General features: G+C 39.7%; 1 non-coding gene across 1 annotated transcript; it reads right to left on the bottom strand.

Annotated features, from left to right (window-relative positions):
- Positions 1–12,307: 12,307 nt before the first annotated feature.
- On the bottom strand, positions 12,308–12,380 carry TRNAS-GGA (transfer RNA serine (anticodon GGA)). The gene has a single exon. It is a non-coding gene; the product is annotated as a tRNA-Ser (tRNA).
- Between the last annotated feature and the right edge of the window lie 6,717 nt (positions 12,381–19,097).

The following is a 19,097-nucleotide window of genomic DNA, read 5'->3' as shown; positions in this document are numbered from 1 at the left end:
GAAGTTCTGCACTAGCAGGAAGTGAAGACTAAGGTAGTGCCTGGCATTGAAGACATAACTGACATAGGGCCCCTTAGCAAATGTTGGGATACTTACTGGTTCTAGACATTTAAGAAAATCTCTGTCCAATTATTAGTTGATCCAAAGCTAATCAGTGTCCACAGATGACAAACAAGACAGATTTCATAGAATTAGTCCAGGAAACAAACAGCAAAAACAAAAAACCTTGGGGAGAAGATCTGATTTTTAGCCTTGCCATATTATTTAAAATATTTAGTTTTTGCTATAACATAGTATTTAAAAGCATGCAAAGAAAAAGAAAGTATGGTCCACACACAGGGGGAAAACAAAGATTTCAACAGTAACTGACCCTGGGGAAACTCAGATATTATTAGAATAAATTTCTAGACAGACCTTAAATCGGTTGTTATACATATGTTTAAAGCACTAAAGGAAACTTTGTTTATAGAATTAAATAAAAGTATGAGAGTAATGCCTTGCCAAATAGAGAATATCAATAAAGAGATAGAGATTATAAACATGAAATAGAATATGTGGAGTTGAAAAGTACAATAATTGGAATAAAAAGAGGAGCTCAATATTAGACTTGGCAAAAGAAAGAATCAGAGAATTTTGAAATCTTAATAGGTCAACTGAGATTTTATAGCCTGACAAACAGAAAAAAAAAAAATAGAGCCTCAGAGATATGGGGAGGCCCTGAAGTATATCAATAAAGGCATAATGGGAGTACCAGAAGGAAAGGAGAAGTAAAAAGGTGCTGAAAGAATGTTTGAGGAAATAATGTCCCAAAACTTCCCAGACTGATAAAAGTCATTAATCTCCACATCCAAGAACCTCAAGAAGGTCCAGGTGGAGTAAATTCAAGATCCACATCTAGACACATCCTAATCAAAGTGTAGAAAGTCAGACACAGAGAGATTTCTGAAAGTGGTGAGAGAAGCAACTCATCACATACAAGAGATGCTCAACATGAATAACAGCTTGTTTCTTAGAAGAAACCGGGGAGGTCTGGAGGCAGTGGTATGACATATAGAAACAAATACTGAGAGAATTTGATGCTAGCAGACCTCTCATACCAAAGATACTAAGAGGATCATTTAAGTCAAATAAAGGACCTTGGGAACTACCTGGAATCCATATGAAGAAGTAAAGAGCTCTGGAAAGGGAAGTTATAATAAAGATTAGAGATTTAGAAATAAATGAGGTAGAGAATAGAAGCATAAGGGAGACATCAATGAAACTGAATTTTTAAAAAGTCAAGATCAAGAAAATTGACAACCTTTAGCTAGACTGACCAAGAAAAAGAAATTAGACTCAAATTACTGAAGCCAGAAATAAAAGAGAAGTCATTACTGACCTTAAGGAAATGAAACGACTGTAAGGGAATGCATAAATGACTATATCCCAACAAATTAGATAACTTAGATGAAATGGGCAAATTCCTAAAAGGACAAAAATTACATAACTGACTCAAGAAGAAGTAGAAAGTTGGAAAACAGTTGTAACAAATAAAGAGATTATACATTTAATTTAAAAACTTTTCACAAAGAGAAGTTCAGGCCCATATGGCTTCACTGGTGAATTCTACCAGATGTTTAAAAGGAGTGAATAGCACTCCCTTACAAATTAAAGTATGCAAGTAGAGAAACACTGTTCTGAGGCGGGCTAAATAAGTCTCCACCTTCCCCTGTCCCCAGATAATTATGTCTTGGTCCCTGGAACCTATAAATGTTACCTTATAGAAAAATCTTTACAGATCTGATTAAGTTAGGGATCCTGATACCAAGGGAGGGACTATTCTAGATTAGGTCATCCCTAGATATAGTTATAAATGTCTTCCTAAAAGAGAGGAAGAGGGAGGGAGATTTTAAAGAGAAGAAGAGTCGGTGTGACAGTAGAGGCAGAGATTGGAATGGCGCAACCACAAGTCAAAGAAGGCTGGCAACCGCTTGAAGCTGAAGGAGGTGGGGAATGGGCTCTCCTCGAGAGTCCCCAGACTGAGCATAGCTCTGCCAGCCTCTTGATTTTACCTCAGTAAAGCTATATTTGGACTTTTGGCCTCCAGAAGTTTAAGAGAATAAATTTTTGTTGTTTTAAGCCACCTGTGTTTTGCTAATTTTTAATAGAAGCTATAGGAAACCAGTATACTTAACAACTCACTTTGTGAAACTGGTATTATTCTGATGCTAAAACTGTACAAAGACACAGGGAAAAAAAGAAAACAAAGACTGATACCGTGTGTGAGTATAGATTTCCAAATACTCAGCAAAATACTAGCAAACTGAATTCAGCAGTATTAAAAACCAACTATACAACATGACCAAGAGGGATTATCTCAGGAATGGAAGTTGGTTTAATATCTGAAATCAGTGAATTATAGTATAGAATAAAGAACAAAACCCACTAATCATCTCACTAGATGGGGAAAAACAATTTGACAAAATCCAGTACTCTTTAATGATAAAAAAAAAAAACTCTTAGAAAAATAGGATTAAAGGTGAGTTTTTCCTTAGCCAGATAAAGGACAACTATGAAGAGCTCACAGCTAACTTCATATGTAATGGCAAAATGCTGACTAATTTCTCATTTAAGGTAAGCAAGACAAGAATGTGTGCTCTTCCACTTCACTTTGACATTGGACTGAAAGTTCTAGGCAGGATAATTAAGCAGAAATAAAAGACACCTAGCCTTTTGCTCAGAACTGCCATCTAGTAATTTGCCAAAATAACCAATACAGACAGAAAGAGGAGAGGACCTACTCTATGTTCTCTAGGTTTTTCATAAAGTGTAGTGTTGATCCTTCGGCCATGTTCATGTTACTCTATAAGAAAAGTGATGTTATCAAGGGGATGGGCACTGTTTAAAAAGAGATGCCCCCACAGATGTTATCATGGCAAAACTGGAAGAATCTACAATGTTCTAGATTGTTCTAGATCTAGAAAAGTCCCAGAATTGTTCTAAACAAAAAAATTAAGGACAAGATTCCTGTCAACAGAATTAATGTACATATTGTGCATATTAAGCACTTTTAAGAGGTGAGATGAATTCCTGAAATATGTGAAGGAAAATGCCCGGAAGAAGAAACGAAAGATAAAGTTACTTGGGTTCAACTGAAGCACAAATCTGCTCCATCTAGAGAAGCAGACATCATGCAGCTTGTGAGAGCTTAGCTCTCTGACCAGGGACTGAGCCTGGGTCCTCAGCAGTGAAAGTTCTGAGTGCTAACCGCAGGACCACCATGGAATTCCCTAGGTAGCACACTTGTAAGAACCAGTGGAAAGGCTAAAGGAAAGGACCTGAGCTGCTGAAACACATTTCCTATCAATTAATGGCATGAAATGAAGTGAAAGTCACCCAGTCATGTCCTACTCTTTGTGACACCATAGACCATACAGTCCATGGAGTTCTCCAGGCCAGAATACCGGAGTGGGTAGTCTTCCCTTTCTCCAGGGAATCTTCCCAACCCAGGGATCAAACCCAGGTCTTCCACATTGCAGGCAGATTCTTTACCAGCTGAGCCAGAAAGAAAGCCCGAGAATACTGGGGTGAGTAGCCTATCCCTTCTCCAGCAGATTTTCTCAACTGAGAAATTGAACCAAGGTCTCCTGCATTGCAGGCAGATTCTTTATCAACTGAGCTATCAGGGAAGCCCATTCATGGCATGCTGCTGCTACTGCTGCTAAGTCGCTTCAGTCGTGTCGAACTCTCTGTGACCCCGTAGACGCCAGCCTACCAGGCTCCCCTGTCCCTGGGATTCTCCAGGCAAGAACACTGGAGTGGGTTGCCATTGCCTTTTCCAATGCATGAAAGTGAAAAGTGAAAGTGAAGTCACTCATGCATGTCCGACTCTTCGCGAACCCATGGACTCCAGCCTACCAGGCTCCTCTGCCCATGGGATTTACCAGGCAAGAGTACCAGAGTGGGGTGCCATTGCCTTCTCCATTCATGGCATCAGTTCAGTTCAGCTCAGTCATGTCCGGCTCTTTGTGACCCATGAATCACAGCAAACCAGGCCTCCCTGTCCATCACAAACTCCCAGAGTTCACTCAGACTCATGTCCATCAAGTCAGTGATGCCATCCAGCCATCTCATCCTCTGTCATCCCCTTCTCCTCCTGCCCCAAATCCCTCCCAGCATCAGAGTCTTTTCCAATGAGTCAACTCTTTGCATGAGGTGGCCAAAGTACTGGAGTTTCAGCTTTAGCATCATTTCCTCCAAAGAAATGCCAGGGCTGATCTCCTTCAGAATGGACTGGTTGGATCTCCTTGCAGTCCAAGGGACTCGCAGGAGTCTTCTCCAACACCACAGTTCAAAAGCATCAGTTCTTCGATGCTCAGCTTTCTTCACAGTCCAACTCTCACATCCATACATGACCACAGGAAAAACCATAGCCTTGACTAGACAGACCTTTGTTGGCAAAGTAATGTCTCTGCTTTTCAATATGCTATCTAGGTTGGTCAAAACTTTTCTTCCAAAGAGTAAGTGTCTTAATTTCATGGCTGCAGTCACCATCTAAAGTGATTTTGGAGCCCTCAAAAATAAAGTCTGACATTGTTTCCACTGTTTCCCCATCTATTTCCCATGAAGTGATGGGACCGGATGCCATGATCTTTGTTTTCTGAATGTTGAGCTTTAAGCCAACTTTTTCACTCTCCTCTTTCACTTTCATCAAGAGGCTTTTTAGTTCCTCTTCACTTTCTGCCATAAGGGTGGTGTCATCTGAATATCTGAGATTATTGATATTTCTCCTGGCAATCTTGATTCCAGCTTGTGCTTCTTCCAGCCCAGCGATTCTCATGATGTACTCTGCATATAAGTTAAATAAGCAGGGTGACAATATACAGTCTTGATGTACTCCTTTTCCTATTTGGAACCAGTCTGTTGTTCCATGTCCAGTTCTAACAGTGGCTTCCTGACCTGCATACAGATTTCTCAAGAGGCAGGTCAGGTGGTCTAGCATTCATATCTCTCTCAGAATTTTCCACAGTTTATTGTGATCCACACAGTCAAAGGCTTTGGTATAGTCAATAAAGCAGAAATAGATGTTTTTCTGGAATTCTCTTGCTTTTTCCATGATCCAGTGGATGTTGGCAATTTGATCTCTTGTTCCTCTGCCTTTTCTAAAACCAGCTTGAACATCTGGAAGTATTGCTGAAGCCTGGCTTGGAGAATTTTGAGCATTACTTTACTAGCGTGTGAGATGAGTGGAATTGTGTGGTAGTTTGAGCATTCTTTGGGATTGCCTTTCTGTGGGATTGGAATGAACACTGACCTTTTCCAGTCCTGTGGCCACTGCTGAGTTTTCCAAATGTGCTGGCATATTGAGTGCAGCACTTTCACAGCATCATCTTTCAGGATTTGAAATAGCTCAACTAGAATTCCATCACCTCCACCAGCTTTGTTCGTAGTGATGCTTTCTAAGGCCCACTTGACTTCACATTCCAGGATGTCTGGCTCTAGGTGAGTGATTATACCATTGTGATTATCTTGGTCTTAAAGATCTTTTTTGTACAGTTCTTCTGTGTATTCTTCCCAAGCAGAGACATTACTTTGCCAACAAAGGTCTGTCTAGTCAGAGCTATGGTTTTTCCAGCAGTCATGTATGAATGTGAGAGTTGGACTATAAAGAAAGCTGGGAACTGAAGAATTGATGCTTTTGAACTGTGGTGTTGGAGAAGACTCTTGAGAGTCCCTTGGAGTGCAAGGAGATCCAACCTGTCAATCCTAAGGGAAATCAGTGCTAAATATTCATTGGAAGGGCTGATGCCCACTGAAACTCCAATACTTTGGCCAGCTGATGCAAAGAACCTGTGAAAGATTGAAGGTGGGAGGAGAAGGGGATGACAGAGGATGAGATGGTTGGATGGTATCACTAACTCAAAGGATATGAGTTTGGGTAAACTCAGGGAGTTGGTGATGGACAGAGAGGCCTGGTGTGCTACAGTCCATGGGGTCACAGAGTCAGACATGACTGAGCAACTGAACTCAACTCAACTCATTCATTTATTCATTATTAAGATACAAAGTGTGCTTTAAGTATTTCTTTGGGGGAGGAGACACCACACTTCTACCCAATTAAAGGAAATATATTCCAGAGAACTTTTATTTGTTTATTTTTAGGATCTACTATTGAAGGAAATATATTCCAGAGACCTTTTATTTATTTATTTTTTAAAATATCTACTATTAAGGGAAATATATTCCAGAGACCTTTTATTTTTTTAAGATCTACTATGCCATGGCATAGATCTTAAAAAAATAAAAGGTCTCTGGAATATATTTCCGTTAATTGGGTAGAAGTGTGGTGTCTCCTCCCCCAAAGAAATATTTAAAGCACACTTTGTATCTTAATAATGAATAAATGAATGAGTTGAGTCGAGTTCAGTTGCTCAGTCATGTCCGACTCTGTGACCCCATGGAGTAGCACACCAGGCCTCTCTGTCTATCACCAACTCCCTGAGTTTACCCAAACTCATATCCTTTGAGTTAGTGATGCCATCCAACCATCTCATCCTTTGTCATCCCCTTCTCCTCCCACCTTCAATCTTTCACAGGTTTTTCACATCAGCTGGCCAAAGTATTGGAGTTTCAGTGGGCATCAGCCCTTCCAATGAATATTTAGCACTGATTTCCTTTAGAAGTGACAGGTTGGATCTCCTTGCACTCCAAGGGACTCTCAAGAGTCTTCTCCAACACCACAGTTCAAAAGCATCAATTCTTCAGTTCCCAACTTTCTTTATAGTCCAACTCTCACATTCATACATGACTGCTGGTAAAACCATAGCTTTGACTAGACAGACCTTTGTTGGCAAAGTAATGTCTCTGCTTTTTAATATGCTGTCTAGGTTGGTCATAATTTTTCTTCCAAGGAGCAAGTATCTTTTAATTTCATGGTTGCAGTCACCATCTGCAGTGATTTTGGAGCCCAAGAAACTAAAGTCTCTCACTCTTTCCATTGTTTCCCTATGTATTTGCCATGAAGTGATGGGACCAGATGCCATTATCTTAGTTTTTTGAGTGCTGAGTTTTAAGCCAGATTTTTCACTCTCCTCTTTTCACTTTCATCAATAGGCTCTTTAGTTCCTCTTCACTTTCTGGCATGGGGTGGTGTCATCTGCTTGTCTGAGGTTATTGATATTTCTCCTGGCAATCTTGATTCCAGTTTGTGCTTCATCCAGCCCAGCATTTTGCACAATGTCCTCTGCATAGAAGTTAAATAAGCAGGGTGACAATATACAGCCTTCATATACTCCTTTCCCAATTTGGAACCAGTCCATTATTCCATGTCCATTTCTAACTGTTGCTTCTTGACCTGCATACAGGTTTTGGAGGAGGCAGGTCAGGTGATCTGGTATTCCCATATCTTTCAGAATTTTCCACAGTTTGTTGTAATCCACACAGTCAAATGAAGCAGAAGTAGATGTTTTATTGGAATTCTTTTGCTTTTTCTATGATCCAACTAATCAGAGAAATCAACTATAGTTCAATAAAAATTTTATTTTAAGTTGTATGAAAGGCCAGAAGAAGAGAAAGAGGAAGTGGGGGTCTTCCCAGAAATAAGAAAATTGTAGGCAGCTGCTGTCTACATTCCATCTGAAGCCTGACAGTAGACCATAAGGCCCAAGAAACAAACTGTTATTGATGCCATTGCTGCAGAAGTCTGAACTTCAGTGTGAGGAACAGTAGATTCTGCCTCCTTTCTGCCTTCCAAATCACACACAAGTGCTTCTTTTTCATGGCATCTCAGTTGGAATCCTACTGGCAAGAGGTTCTGAGAAATGTAGTTCCCAAGCTTCTAACCCCTGCAGCACCAACAGAATATGTACCAAAGAGTGCTGGAATGTTACTGAGGTATAGCCAGTATAACATGCCTTCAGAAATCAAAGCATTTGTCAAAATGAATTATGGGCAAATGATAGTTTAAGTTTAGCGGTTTACCTTTGTTCTTTAAAATGCTAGGGAATTTATACTGCTTTTTTTTTTGCCTATTATTTTATTACTTTCCTATGTCTCTGGCTACCTAACATTAAGTTAAATCCAGAACATATATGTCTTAGTGTGTCCTTTCTGCTGTATCAATTGCCACAAACCTGGTTGCTTCAAACAGCACAACTTTGTTCTCTTACCATTTTAGAGGCATAAAGTCTGAAATCAGTCAAAAGTCAGTGTCAGCAGGGCTGGTTTCTTCAGTAAGCTATGTGGGAGAATGGGTTTCCCAGCCTGTCTTAGCTTCAGGAGGCTGCCTGTATTCCTTTACTTGATTCCTTCCTTGAGTAACTTAACTCTAGTATCTTGTTTCCATCATCATGTTTCCTTCTCTTTTGTCGTCAAATCTCTCTCTGCTCCACTCCCGTAAGAACACTTGTGATTATATTTAGGGCCCACTTAGAAAATTCAGGATAATCTCTGCATCACAAGAATCTTAATCATACCTTTAAAGTTTCTGCTAACATAAAAAAAGGCATTCACAGTCTCAGATTTCTTTGGGAGCCATTGTTCAGCCTGCTACGGCATTTAAAAAATATATGTTTTTCCTTTTAAAGACACTTACCCTTATTCCTATTTTGTGCCAATACTTTTCTGTCCAACATATAAGTTACAGGGCTTATCCCATCACTATAACTCTGGATCTGGGATTTTACAGAAAGCATACTCTGGCATATATTGTTCTTTCTTTGATGATCCTTGTTTATATGATGCTAAGTACTTTTCATGTACAGAAGGCTCTGGGGAAGTGGATGCATTAAAAAGAACCATTAATTTTTTCAAATGTCGTATCCTAATTTTTCTCCAAAAAAAGTATTATCTGTTTTCTGCTAAATGTTCTGTTTTCTCTTCTGGTTGGTTCTTGGTTCATAAGTCTCGTTTAGTGGTGTCATGAATTTCTTTTTGTTTCTCAGGCATGGTCTGGCGTTGTATTATAGTTGGAGCCTGGTAAAAGGACTGGGACCTATGCTGAGCGTTTTGTTCCTCAGGAGCTAAAATGTATTCCCTCTGTTCCATATTTTTGGATCTTGCTTTACCACTTGGCCCCCGTTTTCCTAAGGAAGCATTCCTAGTGTACTTACTTCCTGCCAGCTTTAGTTCTTATGGTTCTTCTATTGCGGATGAGGGTTTGTTTTCTGAGGCCTCAGTCATAAAGACAGGAGAGTTGTAGATGGACGTCTGAGAACCTTTCTATCAACTGACCATTGATTTCACTCAGATTACATTAGAAAATTCTTTATTACAGCAGGAGTCTGTTACAGAAGAAGAAAGATGACAGAGTAAGAGTATGCAATATGGGAATCCATGATGATTCAGTGGGTAGTGTTGTAGCCATGGGTTCTGGGAAACAAACTCACTCAGAAGGACAGTGCAGATAGTGGAGTGCAGTTTATTACACCGCCGGGCCCAAGGCAGAGTCTCCTCTTAGCCAAGGACCCCGACCAACATTTGTGAAAATCTTTTATACCCCATGTTTAGGTGTCTGAACCCACCACTGCAAATTCCTTGAGACTTACATAAACCAAGGAAAATACAATCCCAATAACCCCATCATTCACGTGCTATGTGCTCATGTGCTCAAACAGTCAAACAATTAGCCAATAATCAATAAACCCAAGGTTACACTCGGATAGATACAGAAAAATTTATGGCCTGTCTGGAGGAAGGGGTGATTAGTGTATGTTTTCTCTTAGGCAATGAGTAACCTAGATACGATCTTCAAGGTTCCTCTGTCTGGAGGGGTCTTATCCTTCTGTTATTGTCTTCATGGGCACTAAACACAGAGTTCAGAGTCCATTGGAAAGGTGGCCAACCATGATTGGCATGAACAGGCCTAATATGAAGTCCAGGCCCGATGAATTCCTTCTTCAGTAAGACTCTGCTTTTTCACTGCCAAGGGCCTGGGTTCAATCCCTGGTTGAGGCACTAAGATCCCATAAGCTGAGCTGAGTGAAAAAAAAGAAAAAGAATATGCAGTAATTGGAGTCACTGAAGAGTGCTGTGCTCTATGCTCAGTCATGTCTGACTCTTTGCAACCCTATGGACTGTGTGTAGCCCTCCAGTCTGCTCTGTCCTTGAGATTTTCCAGGAAAGAATACTGGAGTGGGTTGCCATTTCCTCTTCCAAGGGATCTTCCTGACCCAGGGACTGAACTGGAGTCTCCCACATCTCCTGCCTTGGCAGGTAGATTCTTTACTGCTGAGCCACTAGGGAAGCCCAGGAGATGAAGAGTGGTAAATGCCAAATAATCTCTCAGTTTTGGGGAATTGTACTGTCTTTCTCATTTGAGAAAGAGAGAACAGAATTCTCATGGAGAGAACAGATGTTCTAGAAATACAAATTATGCAAACATAGGCTGTATATAGATTTTAAAAGACCTCGAAAAACAAACTAGAATTAATAACCTATTTCCTGCACTTAATTCTTATTTTCTTTCTTCTTATTTTCTTATGTTACCATTTGAAATGGACTCATGTAACTGACTAATCTTAGGTAGAATTGATTGCTGATTTCCTAGGATAGTGAAGTGTTTGGATAGTTGTTTTTATCATAGGTTTTATTTTTGCCCCTATCTGAAATAAAGTAAACAAAGGTCTAATTTATGTTAACAAAACACTTTTTGAAGCTGACTAAATGACAATGTCAATAAACGCTTGAAAGAAAGATTTGCTTCCAATTCATTGTGAATAATTGAGGTGACAAACATATCAAGAGTTCCTTCCTGAACTAAAGCTTTGGATTAAGTAAAATGTATTAGCACACTATCTTCTTGCATCCATATCTCACTAGTTTTTTCCTGTGGTAGCAAACTGACATTCAGGCAACACAAAGATTGGTAGCAGTTGGGAAAGGAAAGGCCTCTAGTGTTTGGTTATACAGTTGGATACTTGCCAGCATCTAACATCAGACTACTTTTTACAAACTCACCAGTCAATCAGGCAAGTTATCCAAAGCTGGAGACACAGAGGGGTCACTTAGGTGTGAGCCTTACCTTTAAAGCAAAGTTTTTTTTATTTTTTCTTTTCTTCTTTTCTTTTAAGGGCCAACAAGGAAAGGCTTCAGTGTGGAATCATGCAGAGGATTTCCTTTGTTCTATGAAATAATTGCATATGCAGGAATGATCCTTTATTTACACAGGGAGTTTCTAACAATAGATTCTGATTTTGCTATTAAGGCTCCTATTTCTCATTTATTCTAAGAGAATTTGAAATTCAAAAAGAAAGAACAACTGTGTAAAAGCAGAATGTCTTGAATATGCTATTGATGTAAAGATTAACCTTTAAAACAGGGCATCTGCTATGGCACGGCTCATGCAGAAAGTCTGTTTACAAAAAAAGGCATTAATCAAGACATATAAATCCATTTATAATGTCTTTGCACTGTGGCTAACTTAGGAGTAAGCTGGTGAGTGAGATGGCTGAAGTCTGACAGCTAATTTAAACCCAAGGTCTTCACTGTCCAGAGATTTATCAGAGAGTCAAGCAGCCAGTATCTTTTTATGACTTGCACCTTCTCCTTTTTCAGAGGTAGTAAATGAAAAAGACTGGAAAAGGAGGTGCCATCTATTGCAGCTGTGTAAAATCACATAAACACTGTGCCCTAGGCTTTCATTATAACACCTCCTTCTTAGCTAATTACTGTCAGCATTAAATTACAGAGTCAGGAGGCCCCACTCGGTATCAATTCATTCATTTCAGGTCACAGTTTGGCAGAAAACCTGTAGTGAAAGGCCAAACCTTTATCCACTAAGCCTTTTATTTGTGACTAAACAAAAGTCTTGACAAGTAGTATAATTTGCATCAAGCAGAGCCACACCGAGAAGCGATTAATAGTGTTTTTTTTTAAAGTAAAAATTTACTCTAGCCTCTAGTCCACTTGACAGGATTTATCATTTTGCTTATCAAAAGACACAAAAGGTGGTCAGTTATATTTTCCAGGAGAAGGCAATGGCAATCCACTCCAGTACTCTTGCCTGGAAAATCCCATGGACAGAGGAGCCTGGTAGGCTGCAGTCCATGGGGCTGCACAGAGTCAGACACGACTGAAGCGACTTAGCAGCAGTAGCAGCAGCAAGCATTATACCTTTCAGTGAATGAATAACATTATTTTTTAAAAAAGAAGCGTGACATTTTACATACATCAGATCAAATTTATTGTCTTTTAACACTGTACTGGAAAAGTGAAAGTGAAGTTGCTCAGTCGTGTCCAACTCTTTGGGACCCCGTGGACTGTAGCCTACCAGGCTCCTCCCTCCATGGGATTCTCCAGGCAAGAGTACTGGAGTGGGTTGCCATTTCCTTCTCCTGACCCAGGGATTGAACCTGGGTCTCCCGCGTTCCAGGCAGACGCTTTAACCTCTGAGCCACCAGGGGACCAATTGTATTGGAAAGGTAAGGTTTTTGGTAGTATTGGTTTTTATAAAATGCTGATTGGAGAGGTTTACTATCCTAACCCTTTTAAATTCCATTATTGTGCAGTTCAACATGCGGGGGGGGGGGGTCAGATCAAAATGTGTTTTTAAGAAATTGCAGAAATGTTTTAATATGCCTAGGTATTTTCTATAATATAAAAGTCTATAAAGCTACCAGCCTTTCAGGGGGGTTGATTTGCTTTTTTACTATAAGCTGTCATTCTTCAGACAGCTTATTTAGGAAAAGAAATCAAATGTACTATAGAGCCCAGTATATATGGTTGGTAGTTTGACATAGCTTCTTAAACTGATTTTCTGTTCATATAGATACAAGATTGAAATGAGAAATTCAAAATCAGTGAAACTCAAACTCACATAGGGTAGAGTGATGCTATTAATCCATAAGAATCAATTTCTTCTCATCTTCTCTGCTTCGGTTTTAGGACGTAAGAGAAATGCTTTTGGTGAAAACATGTGTTATTGTTTTCAATGAAGAGTTCTTGTGGCCTTAATGATGTCAGAGCCTAGCTAGCCATCCTGGACTAGCTAGGCTCAGGGCTAAGCTGGAGCCTGGACTAGCCATCTTCTCACTTATGACCTGTGTATTTAATTCCCACAAGGATAATATGAGTTAAGGGTAATCTTTATTTTGTAGATGAAAAAAGTCAAGTTACAAGAAATTTAAATATCTTGCTCAAGATCATATGCTGCTAAGAGGCAGGTCTGGAATTCAAACACAAGTGTCCTATCTTGAAGCCTCCTGGTTTTTCTCCCTCATCTCCTTCTCTTCTGCATAATGGAGTTGTCAGTAGGGGAAGATTGTATCTCTGTTGGGCTCATCATTACCATTTTCAATGGTCAGTGTTTAAATGCATTGCCCCCAGCAAGGTTTTTGGAAGAATAGCCTTCTCTCTGTCAATTGCCAGACTGAGAAAACTCTAGTTTTAATTCCCTTCATGGAATGAAGTACTTGAGATTATAACTGAAGTGAGTAGGTATGGAAATGTCACACTCTGTGGGATCCTTAAGATTTTAAACACATGAGACTTGCAGGGATTGGGGCCTGGTGGTTACATTTGTGATACAAACAGCATCATACATGTCAGTAGCTTGTTAGTCCTGCCCTATTCTGTCTCAGGGCTCAGTGAAAGGCAACCTTTCAACTAAGATGGATTCTATTACTGCAGAATGGTTGCTAACAAGGCATTTATTTATGTAACAGGTATGTTTTGTGATTTTTGCCTTAAAAAAAAAAAAAAACTAAATTAGAAAGAGATAGCCTTTATGAGTGTCTACAAAGTGCCTGGCACTGTGTTGGATGCTCAGGGAGGGATCAGCACTGAATAGGACATAGTCTTTAGTTGTACCTCTATAGGAAATGGTAGTACAGTTGGATAGCAAAAATAGGCAGGTGTTACAGTGATAGGTGCAATAATAAAAAAGTACATAATATAGAATAGAGCTATAAAGTGGGTTTTAGGAACTCTGGGTAAAAGAAGGTGCCTTTAAAGCATAAATAATGATTCACTAAAAGAAATTTCAGGTTCAAAGACAAGCAAGAGGATATGGAATTACCAAAGTGCCATGGGTCCAGGGTAAGGGTAGGTGGGTTGAAAGGTTTTTACAAGATGGCAGAGGAGACTTGTGGCAGGTTATGAAAAGACTTGTGGATCATGGAGCTCAGACATATGAAGACCACTGAGAGCCACTGAAGGGCTTCAGCAGATCACCATGATCACAGTTGGGGTTGGGAAGCATCAATCAGTAGTGTAGGGACAGATTTCAGAGCAACAATATCAGAAGCATGAGACCAGTTAGGAGTTAGGATCTCACGTCGTGTAATCTTTAAGGATAAACAGATTAAAGAAGCCCTGGCAATCTTAATTAACTCCTAAGATTGGTTGTGGGGCTGCTGTAGTGTTTTAATATTTATAATTGCCTTAAATGATCAACTTAGCTCTTTAGCTGGATTCCCCAAGGAAAGGGCAGTGAGATGGAGATCTGCATATGGAAGGTTACGCTGGCAAGTGCCCTCAGCATCAGTGCCTGTAGGGGAGTAAAGAATGCAGGCCTGGCAGAGGGAAGAGTTGAGAGGTAATGAAATCACAAAGAGCCAATGCAAGGGATGCTTTTTAGGAGACGGTTGGTGCTTAAAGGCGAGGGAGCTAGATCTTTATACCTCTGTGGCCAGTCATTGGATATAGACTGTCCCCAGGGATGAGGGAGACTTTTATGCTGTGGGCAATTCCTGAGATTCATCTAAGAACCATCAGTTGCAACAGTCTGGCTGCTGGGGGAACAAGTGCTCAAATGAAGCAGTGCATCCACTATAGCTAAAGGTGTAAATATTCTCCTGAGAACACCCTTGTAGAGTAATCAGGCTCAAAACAGCTCTCCTAGGCCTTTGCGTTTGCTCTTCCCCTGCATATATTATTCTCTCCCAAGGCCTTTCGTGTGGCTGGATTTTCTTGTCACTGGGTTTTTACTTGTAATATCTCCACCAAAAAGGCTCTTTTGATCACCCTCTGTAATCATCCCCCAGCCCAACAGTCATTGCCTAGGACATCACCCTGTTTCCTTTATAGCAGAACAAGATGAATACAAATCTCACTGTCTCCCCATTCCTAGAATGTGATCTCCAGTAAACTTTTTTGTCTTGTTCACTGTTGTATCCCCTGCACCTAGAACAGTAGATGCTCAATCAATCTTTGCCAAATAAATGAATAAAAATTAAATTTAAGAGAATGGATATTAAGAGAGGTGGAATTTTCCAAATGAGGGATCCTGAGGAATTCTTATCTTTTGCTTTTGACATTGGCAGAACTCAAGTCCAGGAAAAGGGTTTGTGTCTCATAACTTTTCTACAGTTTTCAGTCACCCACAGAGAACTACTGGAGAATATCTCTTGATCATGTAAGATGGATAGGCCTCTGGCAAGAGTTTAGCTCTTAGATCTCGCATTGGGTATCATTTTTTTTTTTTCCTCTGGCCTCTGGGATGTTTGAGGGCTTTTATTATTCAAAAATGAAACTATCTTAGGGGAACATAAATTATCTATTAAAGAGACTTTTGGAATTTTAGCATAAAAAATCACATGCGGAATTTGTGCAGAATTGACAGGCTGCTACTCCTCTATAATCACCTAAACCATTTTCTTTCAAACAGAAACAAACTGAAAAATGTAGTAATTTTCAAGTGTACAAAAAAGCACTTAGCCCAGCTTGAAGATTCGAATTATGGAAACAACACTGCTGTACTTGGCTTTAATTTGAACTTCAGCTCTTAGAAATAGGTTTAACATCTAGCCTCATGACAACTGCTGACTTCAGAAGGGCCCGTGGAGGGCAAGGCATAGAGGGAAGAGCCTTCTTTTCACTTGCTTTTGACTTTGTCTGCCTGCTTCATCCCTGTAACTGTACCTTATAAGGTGCACTTCTTGTGTTTGGAAGCACTTCTTGTGTTTGGAAGCACTTATTGTTGGAGAAGAGTGGAAGGAATCTTTCGAAGTCATTTATTTAAGTCTTTGTCACTAGCCAGGAGTAAATGGACATCAATAATAAAAATTCACTCTTAGTTATATTTAAATATTTAGATTCTTTACTAAAATGTTTGATCTTCTGATTCAACTAACAGTCTAGAGAAGAGACAGGAAAGCATTTGGGTTATTATCAAAGGCGCTGAGTATACGTAGGGCAGATCTGCAGTATCTTCAAACAATAGGAGAGAGAGTAAAAAGTCACAGGGTAGAAGTGGAGCCAATGTGTATATGCAGATTTGACCTTATTAAAGGAGTTTCGTGTCAACAATTAGAGAAGCGCAAGGTAGAAGTGGAATGGCCCAGAGCGCGGTGAATGCTCAGGTGTTCAGAGAGACCATGGACAGCTTTTGCAAAAAGAGATTCCTAAAGGAATTCACAAAACAGAAGGAAGATGATATTGTAGCCTTAAAGGTCTATCACAAAGAGAGTGACTTTTTATGATTTTTTTTGTCACTAGGTAGTTTGTTGCCAAAAACGCTATATGCTTTTTTTTTTTTTAAATAAGTGCTATTCTCTTTGAATCCAAGTCTTCCTTTTGACTTCTGCATCTTCCCAGTCACTTAAATGTGAAAATCCAAGTCTAAATAAATACAGATCTCTCTCTCTTTCTTGTACCCATCATTCCCTCATCTTCAGCCTATTGGGTTTTTAATTTAAAAATAGTGTTTTTATTCAGTCTTTATCTTTATTGAAGTTATATATGCACAGGTAACAACAGAATCAGCCCCAAACTGGCCCTATGCCATTTCCAACAAGTTACTGAGTTGCTTTTCAGGGAGAGCAGAACAATACTGCAAGTCATGCAACTGAAGCATACTCAGCAGAGAAAATTTTTACTTCAAACAACACCCAGAACCAAAATTAGCCCCTTCCTGCCACTCTGAGGTGAATTCACACCTCTGGAGTAAATATGAATTTATCTAATGAAACTAAGAGAAATTGTACAGAGTTTTGAAAAGGCCATATAATTTGGAGCCAAATTTGTCAAGTAATATTTTATAAAAATAATATGCATTTTTTTCATTCTTCATCAGACTCATAATTCAGAACTGAGCCCAAATGTCACATCCCATGTGGCAATTCCTTTTTTCCTCTCTTCATGGCAGAATTAGACTTTCTTCTCTGGACTCAAATAGCCCCTTCTCCTTTCATCTAAAACAGAGCTTCCAACATGATATTGCAAATTTTTGGTTTCCTGGAGGGAGATTATTTTCTATTACTCATCTTCGAGCTGCTTATGCCCGTCAGAGTTCTTGGCCCACAGTAAGAGCTCAGCATGTTTGTCAAATGAATAATGCAAATTTCCTTAAAGCACATGAATTCATTTCATGCTGCAAAATTTCATGTTCGAATGTGTATTAGCTAGTTTCTATAACAAACTCCAAAATGTCAGAGGCTTATCCAAATAGAGCTTTATTTTTTATTCATATAAGAGCAATGTGGTCAGCAGATAGGGGTGGCCTTTCTTATAGCTCTTCCTTTCTCTAGGACCTAAGAATGCTAAATTTGTGATGGTCTACATCTTCATGTGAGAAATTCCTGGACATACTCTTATAATTAAAGCAGTACATGCTGTTTTAGGCCAGCCACTTATCTCTCATTAGTTTATCCAACTAATGTTTATTTATGAGTCTACTATATGCAAGGCACTGTTTTAGGCATTTAGATCCCTGCCCTTGTAGAACTTAATTTTATTTCAGATACACAAAAAACCATAAGTTAAATGAAATAATATAGTATGTTAGAAGGTGATAAGTGTTATGGAAAAATAAAAGGTAGAGCACGGTAAAGGCAATCAGGAGTATATAGGAGGCTTATTGTAAGCTTGTTGTTGTTGTTTAGTTGCTAAGTCATGTCCAGCTCTTTGCGACCCCATGGAGTGTAGCACACCAGGCTCCTCTGTCCATGAGATTTCCCAGGCAAGAATACTGGAGTGGGTTGCCATTTCCTTCCCCAGGGCATCTTCCTGGCCCAAGGATCATCCCTGAGTCTCCGGCACTGGCAGACAGTCTTTACCACTGAGCCGCTAGGGAAGCAGAATTTGAAAGAGGGCTCTTTTGAAGTCAGATGAGATGGAGCAGTATGAAATTTTTGCCAGCTGTAACCAGCATCCCAATGTGTGCTTACTTCGCATATTCAAATTGCTCATGTCTAAACTTCATCGCTTGTCCTTTCCTAGCTTCCTATTCATTGGACTAGGCTTACCCCCTGGTGCAGACTCTAGACCCCAAAGCTATTTATCTTTTCAGTTACTGTTTCATATGTTCTACTCTCTAGTTCCCCTGGATTAAGACATGGACACAATTGTAAATTTTCTGCTTGACTTTCTTTTTTTATTTTAAAAAAAATTAAAAAATTTTGTTTACTTTACAATACTGTATTGGTTTTGCCATACATTGACATGAATCCACCACAGTTGTACATGAGTTCCCAACCCTGAACCCCCCTCCCCCCTCCCTCCCCATATCATCTCTCTGGGTCATCTTAGTGTACCAGCCCCAAGCATCCTGTATCCTGTATTGAACCTAGACTAGCGATTCGTTTCTTACACGATAGTATACATGTTTCAATGCCATTCTCCCAAATCATCCCACCCTCTCCCTCTGCTTAACTTTCAATAATTACCTAAACTTCTACTATGCCATGTGTTGAGCTTAGAGACTGTGGTTACTCATCCAACCAGAGCTTACATCGTACCAGCAGAGTGACTCTTTTGTTGGCCACTTTCTACTCATGGGCAGCCACTTCACCCCTTGTAAGACCTCTCTGCCTTGTACTCATCTTCCTGGATATGCTTTGAGATGCCATCAACTTTCTTTCAACCTTCAACTTTCTCTCTTTTGCTGCCAACAGAGCCTGACTGTTCCAGGAGAACCCCTTGGCCTATCTTCTCCTATCCTGACCTAACCTGACTGTTATTTCCCAGGAAATAAGTAACATGTATTTCATTCCTTTCAATGGAAATGCCTCACCCTACTCTCATTTTTTTTCCTTTTAAGGCTTGGTTCAAAAGTTCCCTCTTTTGAGATATCGTGACCAACTCTATCACATCCTTATCACTCCATCATCTGTCTCTCCAGTCCTCTGTGTGAATCTGGTGGATTCATGTCAATGTATGGTAAAACCAATACAGTATTGGAA

The sequence above is a fragment of the Capricornis sumatraensis genome, chromosome 1 (genome assembly GCF_032405125.1).
Source record: "Capricornis sumatraensis isolate serow.1 chromosome 1, serow.2, whole genome shotgun sequence".
NCBI lineage: Eukaryota > Metazoa > Chordata > Mammalia > Artiodactyla > Bovidae > Capricornis > Capricornis sumatraensis.
This window is presented reverse-complemented; position numbering and strand designations above follow the sequence as displayed.